Raw genomic sequence first — 19676 nt, 5'->3', positions numbered from 1 at the left:
AATTGAGGTAGAGGTAGTAATGATTTGTAACCATATATGTAAATGTCTAAAATTTATTTTCGATGCAAATTCTAAAAGTTTATTTAAAAAAAAAAATCGTGTCAAGTCAAACGATTTTACATGACTTAAAACACAGAGGATATTTCATTTTTTCAAAATTTAAATATTATGAACTTCAACTAATATTTTAAGTTGTAATTTCCCACTATCTTAGTATGGAAAAGAATTGCTAACTTATGACATGATTATCTAATTTTTAATTTCAAAATAGTAAATTTAATTAATTATATTTAGTTTTAAAAATTAGTTAAATACACTCTCAAAAATCGAAAAATGACAAATATTTTAAAACGGAGAGAGGATTATTTATACAACAATCTTCATGTCCAAGAATATGAAACGAATATTAGAGTTTCTTTTACTACTCACTTTATTCCAACAAAAAAAAAAATCAAAGTTTCAAAGTGTCAAGAGTCAATTATCTAATCTTGACATCAAATTTGGATATTGATTTCTTAAATTTGTAAATTAATCTTTTACATATTTAAAAACAACATAAAACCGCATTTCATGTAATAAACTTTTAAAAGGAATTATTTGACTCCTCTGAAGAAGAAAATAAAATGGAGGAAATTTTTCCTTTTGGTTTCTCGCACAATTCACCTTTTGGTATCCCAATAATATGAATTTGTATCGAGAAATTCCGTTATAAGTAGTAAAACACATCTATTAAAAATATTTTTTATTTTCAGGACTTAAACTCTAGATCTATATTTAATATAGGGAAAAGGGTCAAAAATGTCCTTAAACTATTTGGAATGAACAAAAATGTCATCCGTTTATTATTTGGTTCAAAAATATCCTTGCCGTTAATAATTTGGTCCAGAAATGCCCTTATTGTTATTTAATGGGTCAAAAATGCCCCTATTATTACAAAATGGATCAAAAATGCCCTTTTCCGACTAAATATATATATTTTTTTAAAAAAAACAAATCTTATTCCTTATAAAAATATTACTTTTAAGGAACACTATTTTTGTTTCTTTTCCTTTCAAGCCACCTCAAGTAATAAAAATGTAGGAAAATATTTTATTCTACGTAATCTCATTTTATTAATTAAAAAATAATAATTTCATGTACTCTAATTTTTAATGGATAATATATGTCATATATATAAGTTCATAATAAATCCATCATTAAATTTTATTCAAGTAACAATAAAAAATAATTATAATAAAATAAAAAATATTTTTAATTTTTTAATTTTTATCTAATTGAAGTAGAATAAACATTTGCTAATAAAAAAATATATATGTCATATATATAATTTTTATTTATTTGAAAAAGGACATTTTTGATTCATTAAATAACAATAAGGGCATTTCTGGACCAAAATATTGACGACAAATGCATTTTTGAACCAAACCATAAACGAATGACATTTTTGTTTATTTCAAATAGTTAAAGAAAATTTTTGATGTTTTTCCGTTTAAAATATAAAGGGAGTTTGTATAGTATATAGTTTCTTCTTTTTAATATGTTTGTGTTACTTTTCTTAAAAAGTTCATTTTAATATACAACTACAAACCAACACTAATCGTTGTCAAATCAATTTCTAAATGAGTTACATCATCAACAACATACTAATTATTGATTAGAACATCAAAATCAATCCACCCAGCAGATCCACAAAATCTACCAAAGTAAAAAAACTTCATATGTATACAATATTTCAAATTATCTTCAAATTCAACAAGATTCGTAAGGGGTATGGTCTACAAACTCTTCCTCAATACTAGAAAGAATTCTTTTCCGAACTCTCTTCATCAACTAAGGTGGGACGATAATGATCTATTTTTCAATCAGATTACTCACATGTGTCTTAAGTGCCTCGATGATACTGTACATACTATTTTTTTAAGTAATTCATCTTGCCTCAACATCTGCCAAGACACGTATAAGTTGTTTGATTTGCTCCAACATAGCAGTGATCAGAACACCATCAACTGCCTTAAGTGAAGTGTTAACACCATCCAGTCTAGTCCGGACTCGATGCGTTGCATTGAGTTCCTAGAGCCTAGACCCCTTAGGACTTAAAAAAGCTACTAAAATATTGCAATATTGAGTTTCTAGGAATTAAAAATTGGAAGAAATAAAAAAAAAGGCATGGGGCCCTCAAGTTGTATGGAAAAGATGCTATGTAGAGAAGTTGCTTTGATTGATGGGTAGAGAGTAAAGTGTGAGGTTTAAGATTTGTACAATTGAAAAGATAGTGCTGCTGTTGACAAAGCTAAGTACCACTCAATAATAGTACTCCACTCTCCCAAGTCCCAATCAACTGAATTGTCCTACGTGATAAGACTGTTTTATTTTTAATTAATTAAAAGTTTTAAATTTGAGCTTTGAGTACGAAGAATGGTAAGCCTATTTTATTTTTAATTAATTAGAAATTCTAAATTTGAGTTTTGATTAGAATTTTTTTTTTATTAGGATCGCCATTTAAAAGTTTAGTCCACAGTATAATAGTCACTCTCCTTCTATCACTTCTGCTTTTCATTCATTTTTTTAATATTGATATGTCAGTCCCATCTTTTTCTTTCTTTTCTTTAATTATATATAATTTGTTTTCAAGAAATAATGTCTTTCCCATAGGACCATTGGGTCCTCATATAACATAATAAAGGAATTAGGGAATCTAATCCCCATAATTTTACCTCATTGTCCTAGTACTGTTTCCAGCTGTAGGGGCTGTCCCTTTATATCTATACTGTTTGTTTGTTTACTTAGTTTTTCTTTCATGTCCCAACCTTAAAACTTGGTCAAACCATGTGTTATCTCTGGTCAATAATCTCTTAAGGCTGTAATCTTGCTGGAAATAATTCAAGATTATATTATTGTCTACCCCACCCCCCCAATGTCTTGATCCAAATTGGAGCTAATTCTTGATTATTGATTCATAACTACAAATTCCCTTGGGAAAAAAAAAGTTCAAATCAATAAAGGTATAATATACGGTATGTATGGACAAAACAAATCTGAGCCCCCAAAGCTTAGTTCAAGTGGGTTGAGGGATGAGTTACAAGTGTGAAATCTTTCAGAAAAATAAATCTGGTTTTTGAATTAAAAAAGGTAAAGGGACTAATCCATTATTTCTGCGTTTCAAAAGATGTGATTGGTCTAATAACGTTAGGCCGGTTTTTTATCATGAAAATAAATATTAATTTTCTGGCACTTCAGAATTGATTTGTACTATCGGGAAGTAAAAACAATTTTCCATTGCCTCTTCTAGGGTTAAATTAGTTTGATTTGTACTAATTGGCTCTATGCCTATATAGGGATGATTCGTTAAATGCCTTACTTGTGGTTAGTTTTGTACTGTGTTACATTATAATGAGCGATTAACACATTAATTATCCTTTGAATTCATAGTACGTAAGTAGGTGGATCATAATTAATAATCAGCCTAATTTTTAAACAAAATAGCACACATTTATCAAGAACGTTCTTAATTCCGTCACGGCAATATATAATATAGTTGAACATCAACAATTTTGGTGTGACATTCGTTATTATAACGTGATAGGTACTAATTATTCAAAATGAAAATGCATGTGAATAGTTGAATTACTGGTTCTATTTTATTTATAGGATTATAGGACTTGGACTTGGACTTTCCAAGGATGAGAAGATAAGATTTAAAGTTTGTAATTTTTCTAACGATCTAAAATTAATATACAATCTAATGATTTCATAATCAAATATTTATAGATATTTAACTATTTTTTAACTAATCCACCTATTTATTAGTTTAGTTTATTTTGATCCGTTTAATTCAGATCAATTGAAAGTTAAACTTATTTTGCCTAAGTATATCGCCCTACGGAAAAACTTTTATATCTAGATTTTTTTTTATTTGATGTGTTATTTATAGTCTTAATAAGGGGGGAAAAGTATTAGATAAAAACAAAATTATGTAAAATAAGAAACATAAAACAAAACTCCGAACTAAATATCTTTGGAAATTTGTTAAAAGGAAAAATATTGTACTACTATATGGACAAATTATTGCAAGTATCTTAATTTACAAATTTATGCCAACTTATGCTTCAAATGTTTCAAAGATAAAGATGATGATGATATTATAAGATGATTGAAACGGCATACCAAACTTAACAGTGTGGGCACTCACATCAAATCATTTCTCTCGTTACAACTAAATAAATAGGGCATCCCCAGCTAACTCAGAGATGGGATTGAGGGGTAATATGGGAAATCTACTTACAATTAATTACATACAGTCCTGTTGAAATTATTAAAATAAATGCAAATAACATTTATGCAAAACGAAAAATTATCAATATAAATTGTGATGAAATAATTAGAATTTCTTCATTCTTAACGAGAGGTCTCGAAATGGAGTTTGTGGTTATAAATGACAGTTCTAAATAAGTGATTATGGTGCAAAAAGTATTATATTTAAGAATGAAGAAATCAGCAATAATGATTTGATGTCTAACTTAGCTGACCCAAGAAATTATGTTACTTTGAATCTTTGAAGGGTGGTTTTGTTTGATGTACTAGTTATATTGGAATAATAATATAGTAACTCCCAATGGATATTTTTTTCAATCTTCACTGTTAATGTCATGTTTTATGATTATTTTTTGTAGGTAAATATAAGAATAGAAGCGTATATAGGATGGGTATCGAGGGGGAGGGGAGGGCGATGGGTAGGAGGTTCCCGAGCTCACATATGAATCTATGCTCCCCTTCTTAGATCACGTATATTAGTGTTATATTTTAAAAGCTTAATGGGTTTAACGATAAAAATCTAAAAGTCGAACATTGATTGATCTTATATTCTAATTACATCTCTTTGTAATAATACACTCATTCTCTTAAAATCATGAATGCAACTCTGTGTAAAAACTCTACACTTAGATAAACCTGACTTGGATACACTTGAAAGAAAGAAAGAAGAAAGTTCAAGGCTTAATATATAAATAAACTCTTTAAACCAGTCATGAATTCATGAAAGTTCATTTGGATATAATTCATGTTTCAATTTAATACCTCGAGTCCTAATAAAGTGTTCTAGTTAGATACTTTCAATTTAAATTTGGATTAATTTTTTTTGCGTGAGTTCTTGTTTATCTATAAGTTACTTAAGTTAATCCCATCAGTTATTTTTTCAATTTTGTGCATTCACCTCAATAAGCCTTAAAACGCAGTCATTTTCTTTTTGAGGTTGTTGCATATAAATTAAAGAAGATGACATATTTTATGTGGTTAATAACCAACAAGGGTTGGGGTGAAGTGGTAAATACTCCTTCATTCTTAATCAGAGGTCTTAGATTTGAGTCCCTCACCCCCAATATGGGACTTTCTGGTGTAAAAATTTAAAATTTGAAAAAAAAATCTAATTGGAACATGACTTAAATTGAGTATCTTAATGAAATACAAATTAAAGAGGATGAATACGTATTAAGCCAATTTTTTTACCATTTTTTTCTCTTTTTATTTTCAATATTGATATATTGAGTTTAATTCTGAACATTTTTATTGATTAAAACGTCATAATTAAAACCATGTAAAAACTCGAAGATGCAATAGACAAAGCGCATGCGGCTTATAATGGGCTTATTTTTGGGGAGTGGGCCTTTAATTTTGAGTTCTCACAAAGCTTGTGGTCCTGCCCAATTAGCAATGATGGGTTTGATACCTCAAAGAGAAGAATCTCTAATAAAGTTAGCTAATTATATGTGCCTAATCAGATTCTTCAACTTTAAACATAATCAATTTCCACATTAAAAAATTCACTTCATGCTTTGCTTTAGTCCATACTCAAATCCCTTTTTCTATATTAACATAATAACATTATTAATCTCCAAAAGAAGCTTTGTCATCAATACTGTTTATGAAAAGTTGGACCCACCCCACCCCAAGGCTTTTACCAGTTAAAAAAACTATGTTTCAAATTAATTAGGAGGGGAATTTTTTTCACAAATTACCAATTCTCAAGTTTTCAACATATAATTAAAGTTTTTAAAATAGTTTAGCTTTTTAATTTCAACTTTCATTAATGTCATATGTTTTATCAAAACATAATATTGTTATGAAGCTTAATTTATTAGATCCTTTTCATTTGCTAACTTCTAAGTAGCAAGATTATATTGCAAGCAATGACAGTCTCTCTATATATACACATGTGTGTGTGTATATTATCATAACTCAATTTGTATGTGTGTTTAGGTCTAGAGCAATAAAATTTGTTCACATTGGTGCTTATATTGTACTCTCCCCGTCTTAAAATTATGGTAAATGTGACCAATATTTTACAATATAAATTGATAGTTATAATTTTTACTAGATAACTATGACTTCGCCTTTCAAGAGATGTCTCAATTATATCATAATAACACCAGCTTAAACATGTAGAAATATTTCAAAATAAAGTACGACTAATTCTCTCTATTAATCAATTATACAAAAACGACATTTCAATCAAGATAGAGTTGTAGACAAAGTTCCAACGTCTAGTATTTTGTTTTGTACTAATACTAGTTTATAAATTTGTAGAGTTATAGTAATATACATGAATTGTATATGTGTTATATATTTCGATGCGATATTCAAAATTTATTTTTTTTAAAAAAAAATACTGAATACCAAGGTTCTTTAAAACATGCCAAATATCATAAATCCTAAATTGTGATGTCAAAAATTTTGATTTGAATAAAATAATTTGATATCTATCGTGCTATATCCACTCCTACTTATCATAGCTAACTTGAATCCTACGTTGGTATGTGGAAAGAAGTAAAGCTAATTAAAGAGCCTAAGAAGGGTAGTTTAAGACTAGTTAATTAATAGGTAGTTTTCAGAAACCCATGCAAATTAAACCAATATTAATGTGAGAAGTAGGAAGCATGCGCAAAACACGAGTATAATAATTTAGCTTTTACCTTTAAGAATAATATAAGAAATATTATAGTAAAAGCTAGCAGTAATAAGGCTGCAGTTTAATTAGCACTAGATTGATATAAGAATGTCGCTTTATTTTTTCTTTGCTGTAAAACGATAATTCCATCGACAACCATGAAAAAGACTAATCATTTTCAAGACATTTTTAAAAGTTATTTTCCCCATCAAGAAGTTTGTGCACAACTCCTCTTTATGGTAATACTCGGTTAGAGGCGGAATTAAAATTTTTAAATTTATAAGTTTTGAATTTTAAGAAATAGACTACTTGGATCTTGATGAATTATTAAATATACATATTAAGTGAATTATAAAATATAAATACAAAGTTTGAGCTAAAGCTATTGAATTCTGTTGAATCAAAGTAATTGTAGCCTCGCCCCTAACACTAACAAGGATTGCGTTGGGATGGATTGGATTCCGATCTTCCAACCATTAATCCTTACGATAAGAAGTTTCAGCTTTATTTATGTTATGTAGATTTAAATTAAACGAATTCTGTGGTATCGAATGTCCTTCTTGGAGCAAGAAAGCTGCAAACATATGAGTTGTTGTTGTTCTTGGAGTTTGGTGTGGTAATAATACTATTGCTAGAACTAGCTATGAGAATTTAGAAAACATCATAATTTTGTTGTGATTATTGTGCTTTCTGCATGGCCTTGCATGCAATTCTTGGGTGAAGATAATATTGAAACTTTTTGGTGATTGACAAGCATGTACATTTTATTTACAAAGGTCAGTAGTGTTTCAATTATTACCAAATTTGGATATATTTAAGGACTATCGAGTTACCACATTTTTATTTTTACATGATATATACAAAATTCTACATTAATTTGTAGAATTTATTTCTCATTTATAAGTCTAGTTGATCTTATTACAATCTTAAATAATTCATAAAATTATATCTAATGATCTTGAAAATAACTAGTTTTGAACTTTTGACTTGCCTCATGGACAAATTAACCTTCAACATTTGAAAATCAAAATTTGTTAATCTTTGTGTTTCATTCATTGGACAAGCAGGGTAAAAAGGTCAAGATATTGATCTACCCTCCAAGATCATTTTTGTAAATCTTCCCTAAATTAACACAATTATATTTAACTAGGTTCGTGGTAAAAAACTACCATATTCACGTGAACCTATAGTATTAACTCATGTAAATTTTTGCCTTCGAGTATTATCAATCCATATATACACACTTCGAGTTATATGAGTGGGAAAACAACAAAATATATACTCGTATTTTGTATTTAGTGTATTGTTGGTTGGGCTAAAAAAATCCAATTAAAGATTATCATCACTACATTATTTACATAATTTATGTTTTCACTTATCGATACATTTATACAAACTTCAATTTGAACAAGAAAAATCAAACCCCAAAAAAAAAAAAGTTTACAGTTTTTGTGTTGAACTTTTTTAAGTGGGCCACTTTGGGCTGCTGAGAAGTTAAAATTCCAAACCCAAAAAACAAGTTGCCATGCAAGGTCCGTCCAAACGTAAAGACTGGGCCTATAATCGAGCACCTGAGTCCAGCCCGTTATTAATTGGAAAATTTGGGTAAATGTAAGGGATAATTTCGGATATATACAATAAAGTAATTATTTTACATAGGGATGGCAATAGGGCGGGTCAGAGTTAGAGCTGGCAGGGGCGGACGGGGCTGTTGTGGGGCGAGTTGAGATAACAACAACAACAACAACAACCCAGTGAAATCCCACATCGTGGGGTTTGGGGAGGGTAAAGTGTACGCAGACCTGACTCCTACCAATGTAGGACGGCTGTTTCCGAAAGACTCTCGGCTCAATAAAAGCAAAGGAAAAAAGGTCAGACAAGAATATTAATAGTAGGAGAGTAGATAACGGAAGAGTTGCAAACAATAGTATAGTCAAAATATCAAAAAACAGTAGATATCGTCAAATAATAGCATAAATACCATAAATAACATAAGATAACATAACATACATAACATCAATAACATAAATCAGAGTACAAGAAATCATAGTGCGTTAATACGCCTACGGGTAAGGGGGTATAATGCCACTATGTACTAGCCTTCTACCCTGATATTATCAAAATTAATGCGGGGCAAGGCAGGTTGCAGGTTTATGCGAGTTTAATGTATTAAATAGGAACCCGAAGAAAATTAAATATTTATAATTAGTAAAAATTAAAGATATAAACTTTTTATATTAAACTTTGACTTTCATTTTAACTTCTTCTTTTTTAAAAAAAAAATTATTTAAACTTGACAAATGTTAATTAGAGTTAATTAGCGATTAAGAAACAATTGTTGAAATGTTAATTAGAAATAATTAATTAGTTGTTGAGATGTTAATTAGCGAAAAAATTTAAAAAATATGAATTTTATTTTATATTAAACTTAATTAAAAAAACGTAAGAATTTATGTGGGACGGATTTATACAGGGAGGGTCTATATGGAGCGGAGCGGGGTGTGATGGTTTAAAAAATTTGCGGGTTGAATCAACCCGCCTTATTGCCATCCCAAAGTTTACAACAAATATAGTGATGTTTTTAATTTTAAAAAGTTGAAATCACTCGCATTTTAGCCACGGTTTGACTGTGCCTATATGGTATAAAATCGAGGCTAAATGGCCACCCTTTTTGGTTTACTAATAATTTAATTTATTAATCGCCAAGGGAAATTCATATATAACTTCTCAAAGAAATTCAATTTCTCTTTTTTTTAGGGGGGGTTGGGGGGCGGGAGCAGAGCACGTTTACCAATTTGGAATCATTTGAACACTTGGTTAAAAAAGAATTTGGAAGAACACTTGGTTAAAAAAGTCAAGCGCACCAAGTGCTTGGATATGTGATGTATATGTAATGTATCGATATTCTATAAATAGTTATTTAGTATATAAGGAGTATCGACATTGTATAAATAGTATATAAATATGTATATATGATGTATAAATAGTTATGCAACGTATCAATATTGTAAAAATAGCTATGTAGTGTATATATAATGTATCGATATTGTATAAATAGTTATGTAGTATGTATATAATGTATCGATCTTGTATAACTCATGTATAAACATGTATCAATATCGTATTAATGGTATATAAACATGTATATATAATGTACAAATAATTATCTAGTATATATATAATATATCACTATTGTATAAACATATATAATCGTGTATAAATATTATTTAAGCAATTATGTAATTTATCGATATTCATTCTCATCTTAATAAATAAAAAATAAAAAACGATATAAATATTCATTTTCCACACAAAAGTGAAACAATTAGAAAAAGAAAAAAGTTTTTAAAAAACGAGCAACAAGAAAATTTATAAAACAAATTATTTTTTTTTTAAACAGCACAACAAATGGTTATGTAATGTATATTTAATAAATCAATAGTGTATAAATAAATATGTAATGTAACGACATTGTATAAATGGTGTATAATTGTGTATCATTTTAATATAAACAGTTATGTAATGTATCAATATCAATACTTATTTGACTATCATGCATTCCAACTTAATAAATTTAAAAATAAATAAAATAATAATAAAACGATATAAATATTTATTTTTCCACAAAAGAAGGGAAACAATTAGAAAAGGGAATTTTTTTTTTAAAAAGAGCAACAAAAAAATATAAACAATTAAAAGTATTTTTCTAATAACACAACAAACAAAATAGAAAAAATAAATAAATAAAATAATTAAAAATGTCTAAACTAAGATGGTCAACCGCCAAATATGGGCACTTACCACATTTTTTGTAAAATAAACAGTCGAGCTGCTATTTTAAGTATATAAAAAGATAAATAAAAGATAAATAAAAAATAAATAATAAAATAAGAAAATCACATAAATATTCTTCCACAAAAGAAGTGAAATAATAAAAAAAGATTTTTAAAAAAGAAAACGTAAACAACAAATTTTTGGGGGTATTTTAAGTCAAAACTTGAGCTCATCTCAGACTTTTCAAAGAAATAGGATTAATTGCATCAAACATGATCATTTTGTCCGAATTGGACCATTTTGGATAATTATGTAAAACTAAACCAAAAAAATATTGGGTTTAATTAATAGGTTGAATGAGAAATAGAGGAAAAAGAAGTGGAGGAAAAAATGAGTTGTTCGCTCTTGCTTTATGAAATAAGCATTTGTTCCTCATAGGAGATTTAAAGAAAATGTCTCCTACTTAAAAGTAGAAGCACTCATTCATGTTGCTAATGAGTCAAGAAGAGCGTCTCCCCTCGCGCCATCGTCCTCGTCGCTCGGCTTCGGCTTCACATTTGGATTTGGATTTGGTCAAATGATTTGATTGATAATCTTTTTGGTCCAGATTATCTTTAATTTTAATTAATTATTATTTACTTAATTAATTAATTAATTGAAAATTCTAACTCGTGATCCGTCCCATTTCTTTCTTTCCCGAATTAATTTAAAACGTTTCCCTCCATTTTTCCAACTGAATTTTCTGAAAGGTTGCAACCTTTTCTGAAAAGCTGCAAACCTTTACCCAACCAATTTTCAACGGAATTTTCTAAAAGGTTGTAATCTTTTCTCAAAAGTTGCAACCTTTTTCCAAACAGGCTATATATTTCTGTTGATTCTTAGAATTTTTCCTTACGAAATTTTTTTGATACTTATCTTCTTCTTTTCTGCACATCTTAAGAAAATCGTGTGATATACTACCTTCGAGTGGTTCGCCATCACCTTAATTTATTGTATCGCTATTTTGGTGAATAAATCATTCTATCCTAAAAGAAAAGATTCCAAAACCTCGGGTACATTGAGAGGGATAATTTCCTTAAGGACACACTATGCATTTAGTGGGCTCGATTTTTGTTCTTACATATTTTCCAAACATTGTTCTTATTTGCAAGTTTCTGTCTTTTATTTCGATAAATTATTGTTACTGTTTCAACATTTTTTTTCCATTACAGATTACTAACAATCTTAAGGAAATTATTTTTACATATTAAACTGTATTCTGTTTTGGAGACTAAAATTTGTGTGGTTTTTTACTCCGTATGAAATTTCGTATTCTGACTTGAAGACATAAAAACTTCATTGGAATATTAAAGTTCATACTTGTACAACGATTTGAAGAACATAAAACCTTCATCGTTGCTGTTGTAAAAAGTTTGATATTCTGAGTATTAAAACAGTTTGTCTATTTTTAGAGTGAAAAGAAATAGCAAGTGAAACTACTACTACTTCTACGACTGTTGCGGCAACAAGCCGGACTACTGTGCCACCGGTAGAAAAAACAGGAAAATTTTCTAGAGCCAACTTCAAAGAATGACATCAAAAGATGTTCTTTTGGATTATCACTCTTTGTATGCAGAAGTTCACAAACGAAGACCCTTCTGTGTTTGCTGCTGATACGCCGGCCAATAAAAAATTTATGATTTCTAAGACATGGCAACATGCGGATTTTCTATGTAAGGGCTACATCCTAAGTGCTTTGGATGATAATTTGTACAATGTCTATAGTGCTATGAAAACTTCTAAAGAATTATGAGATGCACTTGAGAAGAAGTATAAGACTGAAGACGCATGCTAAAAAAATTGTTGTTGCTAGACTATAAAATGATAGATAGCAGAACCGTTGGAACTCAAGTTCAAGAGCTTCAAATTATTTTTCATGACCTTATTGCTGAAGGCATGGTAGTTAATAAAGCATTTCAAGTGGCTGCAATGATAGAAAAGTTGCCTGCTTCGTGGAGAGATTTCAAAAATTATCTAAAGCACAAGTGCAAGGAAATGAAGTTGGAAGATCTTGTGATTCGTCTTAAGATTGAGGAAAATAACAAAATAGATGAAAAGAATTCGCGTGAAACTTCAACGATTATGAGAGCGAACATCGTTGAAGAAGTTGTTCCAAAGAATCAGAAAAGGAAGAAATCTTTTGGAAAGAGTAAGGAGTAGAGCAAGAAACAATTCAAGGGCAATTGCTATAATTGTGGGAAAGCTGATCACAAAGCCCCAGATTGTCATCTCCTGAAAAAGGACAAGGGAAAGGAATAAGCCAATATGGTGGAGAAAAATGATGGCGTGAATGATCTGTGTGCAATGCTATCAGAATACAATTCGGTTGAAAATTCAAAGGAGTGTTGGCTTGACTCTGGTTCCACTCGACATGTTTGTGCTGTAAAAGAAACATTTATAACATATGCTCCCGCTGGACCCAAAGAGGAACTGTTTATGGGAAATACTGCAACAGCCAAGGTTGAAGGATATGGGAAGATACTTCTAAAGATGACTTCCGACAAGGTGCTGGCTCTCAACAATGTTCTGCACATTCCAACAACTAGGAAGAATTTAGTTTCAGTCGGACTACTCATCAAAAACGGGTTTAAGTGTGTGCTGGTTAGTGAGAGAATTATAATAAATAAGAATGATATGTTCATAGGAAAGGGCTACCTCATCGAGGACCTTTTCAAACTCAATGTAATGGTTGTTGACAGTATTAATAAGAATTCAGCTTCGTCTTACTTATTGGAGTCAAATAATTTATGGCATGTTCGTTTAGGACATTTTAATTTCAAAACCTTACAAAAATTGATTAATTTAAAAGTATTGCCTAAATTCGAGTGTAATAAATCAAAATGTGAAATTTGTGTTGAATCTAAGTTTATTAAACATCCATATAAGTCTATTTATAGGAGTTCAAATCCTTTAGACTTAATTCACACAGATATATGTGATATGAAGTCAATGCCATCTCGCGGTGGGAAAAAGTATTTTATAACTTTTATTGACGATTGCACTCGATATTGTTATGTGTATTTATTTAATAGTAAGGATGAAGCAATTGATGCATTTAAGCAATACAAGAATGAAGTGGAAAATCAATTGAACAAAAGGATAAAAATGATTAGAAGTGATAGTGGTGAAGAATACGAATCTTCTTTTGCAAAGATATATTTAGATTATGGAATTAATCATCAAACTACTTCCCCTACACACCACTATCAAATGGATTTGCGGAACGGAAAAATTGAACATTAAAAGAAATAATGAATGCTTTATTAATAATTTCCGATTTACCGCAGAACTTGTGGGGGGGAAGCTATTCTTACATCTAATCGAATACTCAACAGGGTTCCCCACAACAAAACACAATCTATTTCATATGAACTATGGAAAGGAAGAAAACCCAATTTGAAATATTTCAAAGGTTGGGGATGTTTAGCAAAGGTCTAAGTTCTTTTGCCTAAAAGGATAAAAATCGGACTAAAAATCGTGGATTGTACTTTTATTGGCTAAACTTCAAACAGAAAAGCTTGTCGGTTTTTGGTTCACAAATCGAACAATCCCAAAATTCATGTTAATACGGTAATTGAATCAAATAATGCTGAATTCTTTAAAAACAGTTATTCGTATAAAACTGAATGTGAGTCGTCAAGTGAAAGATTTAAACGACGGCGAGAAGAATCAAAGGAAAGAAAACCAATCGAAGAGGATCCAAGGCGTAGAAAACGTCGAAGGATATCTACTTTCTTTGAACCAGATTTTGTGATATTCTTACTTGAAAATGAGCCTCAAACATTTAAAGGAACAATATCTTCTTCTGATTAAGCATTTTGGAAAGAGGCAGTCAATAGTGAGATTCAATCAATTTTGAACAACCATACATGAGAATTGGTTGATCTTCCTCCTAGAAATAAACATTTAGGATCAAAATGAATTTTTAAAAGGAAAATGAAAGCTGATGACATTATTGACAAATATAAGGCAAGACTTGTGGTCAAAGGTTATAGACAAAAAGAAGGCTTTGATTACTTTGACATATATACGCCGGTAATAAGGATAACATCTATTCGGGTGTTAGTGGCACTAGCAGCCGTATATGTTCTTGAAATGTATTAAATGGATGTCAAGACGACTTTCTTAAATGGAGAATTGAAAGAAGAAATTTACATGGAATAATCTGAGGGTTTTGTAGTTCCTGGTAAAGAAAGAAAAGTGTGCAGACTTGTTAAGTCACTTTATGGACTTAAACAAGCACTAAATAGTGGCATGTGAAATTTGACCAAACAATATTGGAAAATATATTTAAAATTAATGAGTGTGACAAATGTGTTTACATTAAAAATACTCCAAATCATGAAGTCATTGTTTGTTTATATTTTGATGACTTGTTGATAATGAGTAGGGATATTGCCGATGTAAATGCTACGAAGCGTATGCTTAGTAGAAAATTTGACATGAAAGACTTAGGGGTTGCTGATTTGATCTTAGGATTTAGGATCCATAAAACTCTACAAGGTCTAGCATTATCACAGTTATAGTATATCAAAAAGATACTTGATAAGTTTAAGTATTTAAATTTCAATGTTGCAAAGACTCCAATTGATGTAAGTTTTGCACTTTAAAAGAATGAAGGTGAAAATGATTTACAATTGGACTATGCACGAGTTATGGAAAGTTTGATGTATATTATGAATTATACACGACCAGATATAGCATGCGCTATTAGCAAGCTGAGTCGATTCACGAGTAATCCCAATCAAACTCATTGGATGGCAATGAAACGAGTCTTGGGTATTTGAAACACACCCAAAACTATGCTTTGCGTTATAATAAATATCTCGCAGTAATTGAGGTATATAGTGAGCAAACTAGATTACCGGATCATCTGAAGTTAAATTCACGAGTGGATATAATTTCACCATTGGTGGAGGAGCAGTGTTTTGAAAATCATTAAAACAGACATGCATCGCCCGCTCTACAATGAAATCTGAATTTATAGCTTTAGACAAGGCTGGTGAAGAAGTTGAAAGGCTCTGAAATTTCTTGGAAGATATTATATTTTGGCCCAACTTTGCACCTATATGTATATATTATAAGAGCCAAATGGCAATAGGTAGGGCAGGGAGCATTATGTATAATAGAAAATCGCGTCACATTCGACGACGACACAATACTGTTAGATAACTACTCTCTAGTGGTGTTATCACTATTGACTACGTGAAGTCAAGAGATAACGTATTGGATCCACTAACAAAAGTCTTATCTAGAGAAAGTTTTGAAAGATCATCGAGGGGAATGGGGTTAAGTCCTAGGACAAGTCATCATGGCGGTAACTCTACGTAGTAGACTGGAGATCCCAAGAACTAGGTGCAAAGAGATCAAACAAAGTTATGAATGGCGGTTAAACATTGTCAAATAACTCAACTCATTCTCGTGATGATGACAATGTTCAGAAACAAGGATAAAACCTTAAGGCTTTTTAATGAGTTAATAAAGCATTAAAGTTTTTTAATAATTATGTAAGTCTGACAGAAAATGACTAGATAGTGTGTGTCTAGAGGAATTCACGTTTAGAAATCACCTATGTGAATGTGAAGTATAAGCCGCTTCAAGGGGATTGACGGTAAAGGCCCATTCTCTATGCATTCACGAAACCAGACAAAGTTCATGGATGAAACGAACACAACCGTGAGAACCATAAATGGTTGAGGGTTAATTGTGTGACTTATGTTGTCTAGTTATACAACAAAGTTCGACGGTTTAAAGATATCGCATCTACCGATTGATCGAGTATATTCGATATAAGTTCACTACGAAAAGTTCAAAGGAAAATCTACTTATCCAAATGCAATTAATCTTCGCTTTTATATCACACACTTATCCGTGCATTCCTTTATCTTATAGTCATTCCCCATTCATGTGGGGGATTGTTGGATTTAATTGATAGGTTAAATGGGAAATGGAGGGAAAAGAAGTAGAGGGAAAAATGAGTTGTTCTCTCTTGCTTTATGAAATAAGCATTTGTCCTTCATAGGTGGTGGAAAGAAAAGGTCTCCTACTTAAAAGTAGAAGCACTCCTTCATGTTGCTAAAGGGTCAAGAAGAGGGTCTCCCCTCGCGCCGTCGTCGCTCGGCTCGACTTCGGCTTCGGATTTGAATTTGATTGATTGATAATCTTTTTGGGTCAAATTTCCTTTAATTTTAATAAATTATTATTTATTTAATTAATTAATTAAAAATCCTGACCCGTGACCCGACCTGTTTCTTTCTTTCCCGGATTAATTTAAAATATTTTCCTCCATTTTCCATTCAATCTATCAAAAAATAGTATACAAATATTATGAACTGTCATCTAATGTAATTTTTCCATTCAAAGGAAGTTTAAGATCTTTCAGTAGATTTATTTTTTTATAAAATAAATACTAATGAAATACTCGATAATCAATGCTCACCAATAAGTTAAGGTTCAAGCACCAACTGAGCCGGTAAGGTTGTCCAAGTCCAATAAACTTTGTTATCAAGAAAAAAATGCCTTTTGTGAATAGGAGCTGAGTGAGTGTGTTGGTTACGAAAATCAATAATTTTGGTTCAAATTATAAATTTATAGTAAAAAATTCATTGAATATGTATAAATTACTAATGTAGAACTAGGGTAGCAAAATCAAACCCCATTTTAACATAATCCCTTTTGATCCAAATAAATTTAAATTGTGTTGGGTCTTAACCTATTATGATCCGTTCAAATTTAAGTCAACCCACTCAATTGCCACTACTATATAGAACCTCATAACTTATAAAAAATAAAATTATGAACTCATAAATTTTAATTTCTAATTTGGCGTTTATTTGTGATGACAAAAGCAAGGACTATTAAAAGAGATTTGCAACTAGATTTGGGGATGTGGACATGTTGGATTTGGCAGAACTATACGGCCCAACTTAACATCATTTGTCTCCCCTCTCGTTCAAACCTTTTCCTTCAATAATGTGATACAATTGAAATTTTGATAGTCAATTTTTTTCGTTGATCAAATTTCTTTTTTTTTGTTTTTGAAATATCTCAAATTGTTAATTATTGTAATTCATAATATTTTTTATATAGGTTTGAAAAATATAAACTTTATTTTAAAAAACTTAAAGCTTTTATATTCAAATTCACGCTTAAAATTTTAAAGTTTGAATCTCAAAATTTAAACTACGCCACCTGAATTGGGATAAAGGGAGTATTATTTTTCGATGTACTAATCTACCCTTACTATAAATAATATCGTCAATTGTCTTTTAAATCACATGATAATGCTACAATTCTTCATGCTAACTAAAAATTACTACAAAAGAGTAGTTTCCTACTTGACTAGTACAATGTTAACATTCTATTTTAAAGGAATTGAGTTTATAAAAATCCATAAAAGTTACTTCTACTTGAATTGAATGCAAATCTGATATTTGATCGGCGTCTTCAGTAAAAAATAATAGTCATATAAATTGCAAGAGGGGCTGAATATCAAAGAATACGAAAGAGAAGGATTAACACCAACTTGTTTGAAATTGAGACATAATTACTATTAAAAAAAAAAAGAAAATCAGTGCGGTGTAGAACAAATTAAATTACGTTACAGTTTCAATAAAGAGGGATATTATTTGGTTATATCAGTGTAACGAAATAAGGAATACGATTAGTGTATGGTACCCCGCAAAAATCAAAATGGTACTATACTATCAATTTAATTACTATGCAGAAGGTAGTGTCTGCAAAAATATCGTATAGATGTTGCTTTTTTCTTTTTTTTGTCACAAAGGTACAAATAACCTAATGTTTGAATTTACCTACCCATACTCAGACAATTTGCATTGGGAATGCACCTCTAGTGGACCTTTACTTTATGTGAAAAATAATTTTTGATCGTTTAATTTATCTATGTTTTCTTTTCCTGAAAATATCTATAGTTTACTACTAATATTAAGATTTATGGTTAAGTATTTTAGATAATTCGTTTGAGAAGTTTTTGGTTTGGTAGATCTTATTACTTATTACACTCTTAAGTGGTAGACAAACATGTTTTTTTTTGTTTCTCACCCGATGTCTGATACTCCTTTTGAAGTTCGATTATTTCGAATTCAAATCACGTAGGACTTTATTTGGAGAGAAACATTTACTACCAATAATTTTTCCATACGTAGGCACAAACATAGTTGAAGTTGCTAAAAATTGAAGAAGGGGTTAGATTTAGGTTTGATATTATGGGTGTGTTTGGTACGACAATTTTTTTTCCAATTTTTTCATGTTTAATAGGTCAAAATTTATAAAAAATATTTTCTCTAAAAAAATAAGTTGCTTAAAAAAATAAATTAGAAAAATGACTTCCTTAATAGAAGTAGGGCAAACAAATTTTACAAATGACATTCAACATTGATTATGTCATCCCCAACCTACAACTCACTTTCTCTCAACCCCTGCCCTCATAGCCCACATCCGCACTATCACCCACGATCCAATCCCTATTTTTTATGGTATTTATCTAAATTATATATAAATAAATTTAGAATAATATTTTTTATATATACAAAAAATATAAATAATTTTATTTTTTTAAAAAAAGAGGCACTTATTTTCTAAGGAAAAACATTTGCCTACGTACCAAACACACCCTATAGTGGACACCGGGCCAGTAAAAAACATGTACTCATTGAGTCATTATTGTTACTTGATAACTCGCCTTATTTTTCAGGGTAGTAAATAGGTTATTTAATTTGTTCGTTTGCATTGCACTCTGATATTTGTCTAAAGTTGTGAACAACCTCAGTCTGAAGAAAACTAAAAAATTTATTAAGAATGTTCAAGATTTAATATATATATATAAAAAAAATTATTTTATATAATTTTATATATATATAATATAATTTTTGACGAAAAATATATGTTTGACCATCCAGCA

This window comes from Solanum dulcamara, chromosome 9 (assembly GCF_947179165.1).
Source record: "Solanum dulcamara chromosome 9, daSolDulc1.2, whole genome shotgun sequence".
Classification (NCBI taxonomy): Eukaryota; Viridiplantae; Streptophyta; class Magnoliopsida; order Solanales; family Solanaceae; genus Solanum; species Solanum dulcamara.
This window is presented reverse-complemented; position numbering follows the sequence as displayed.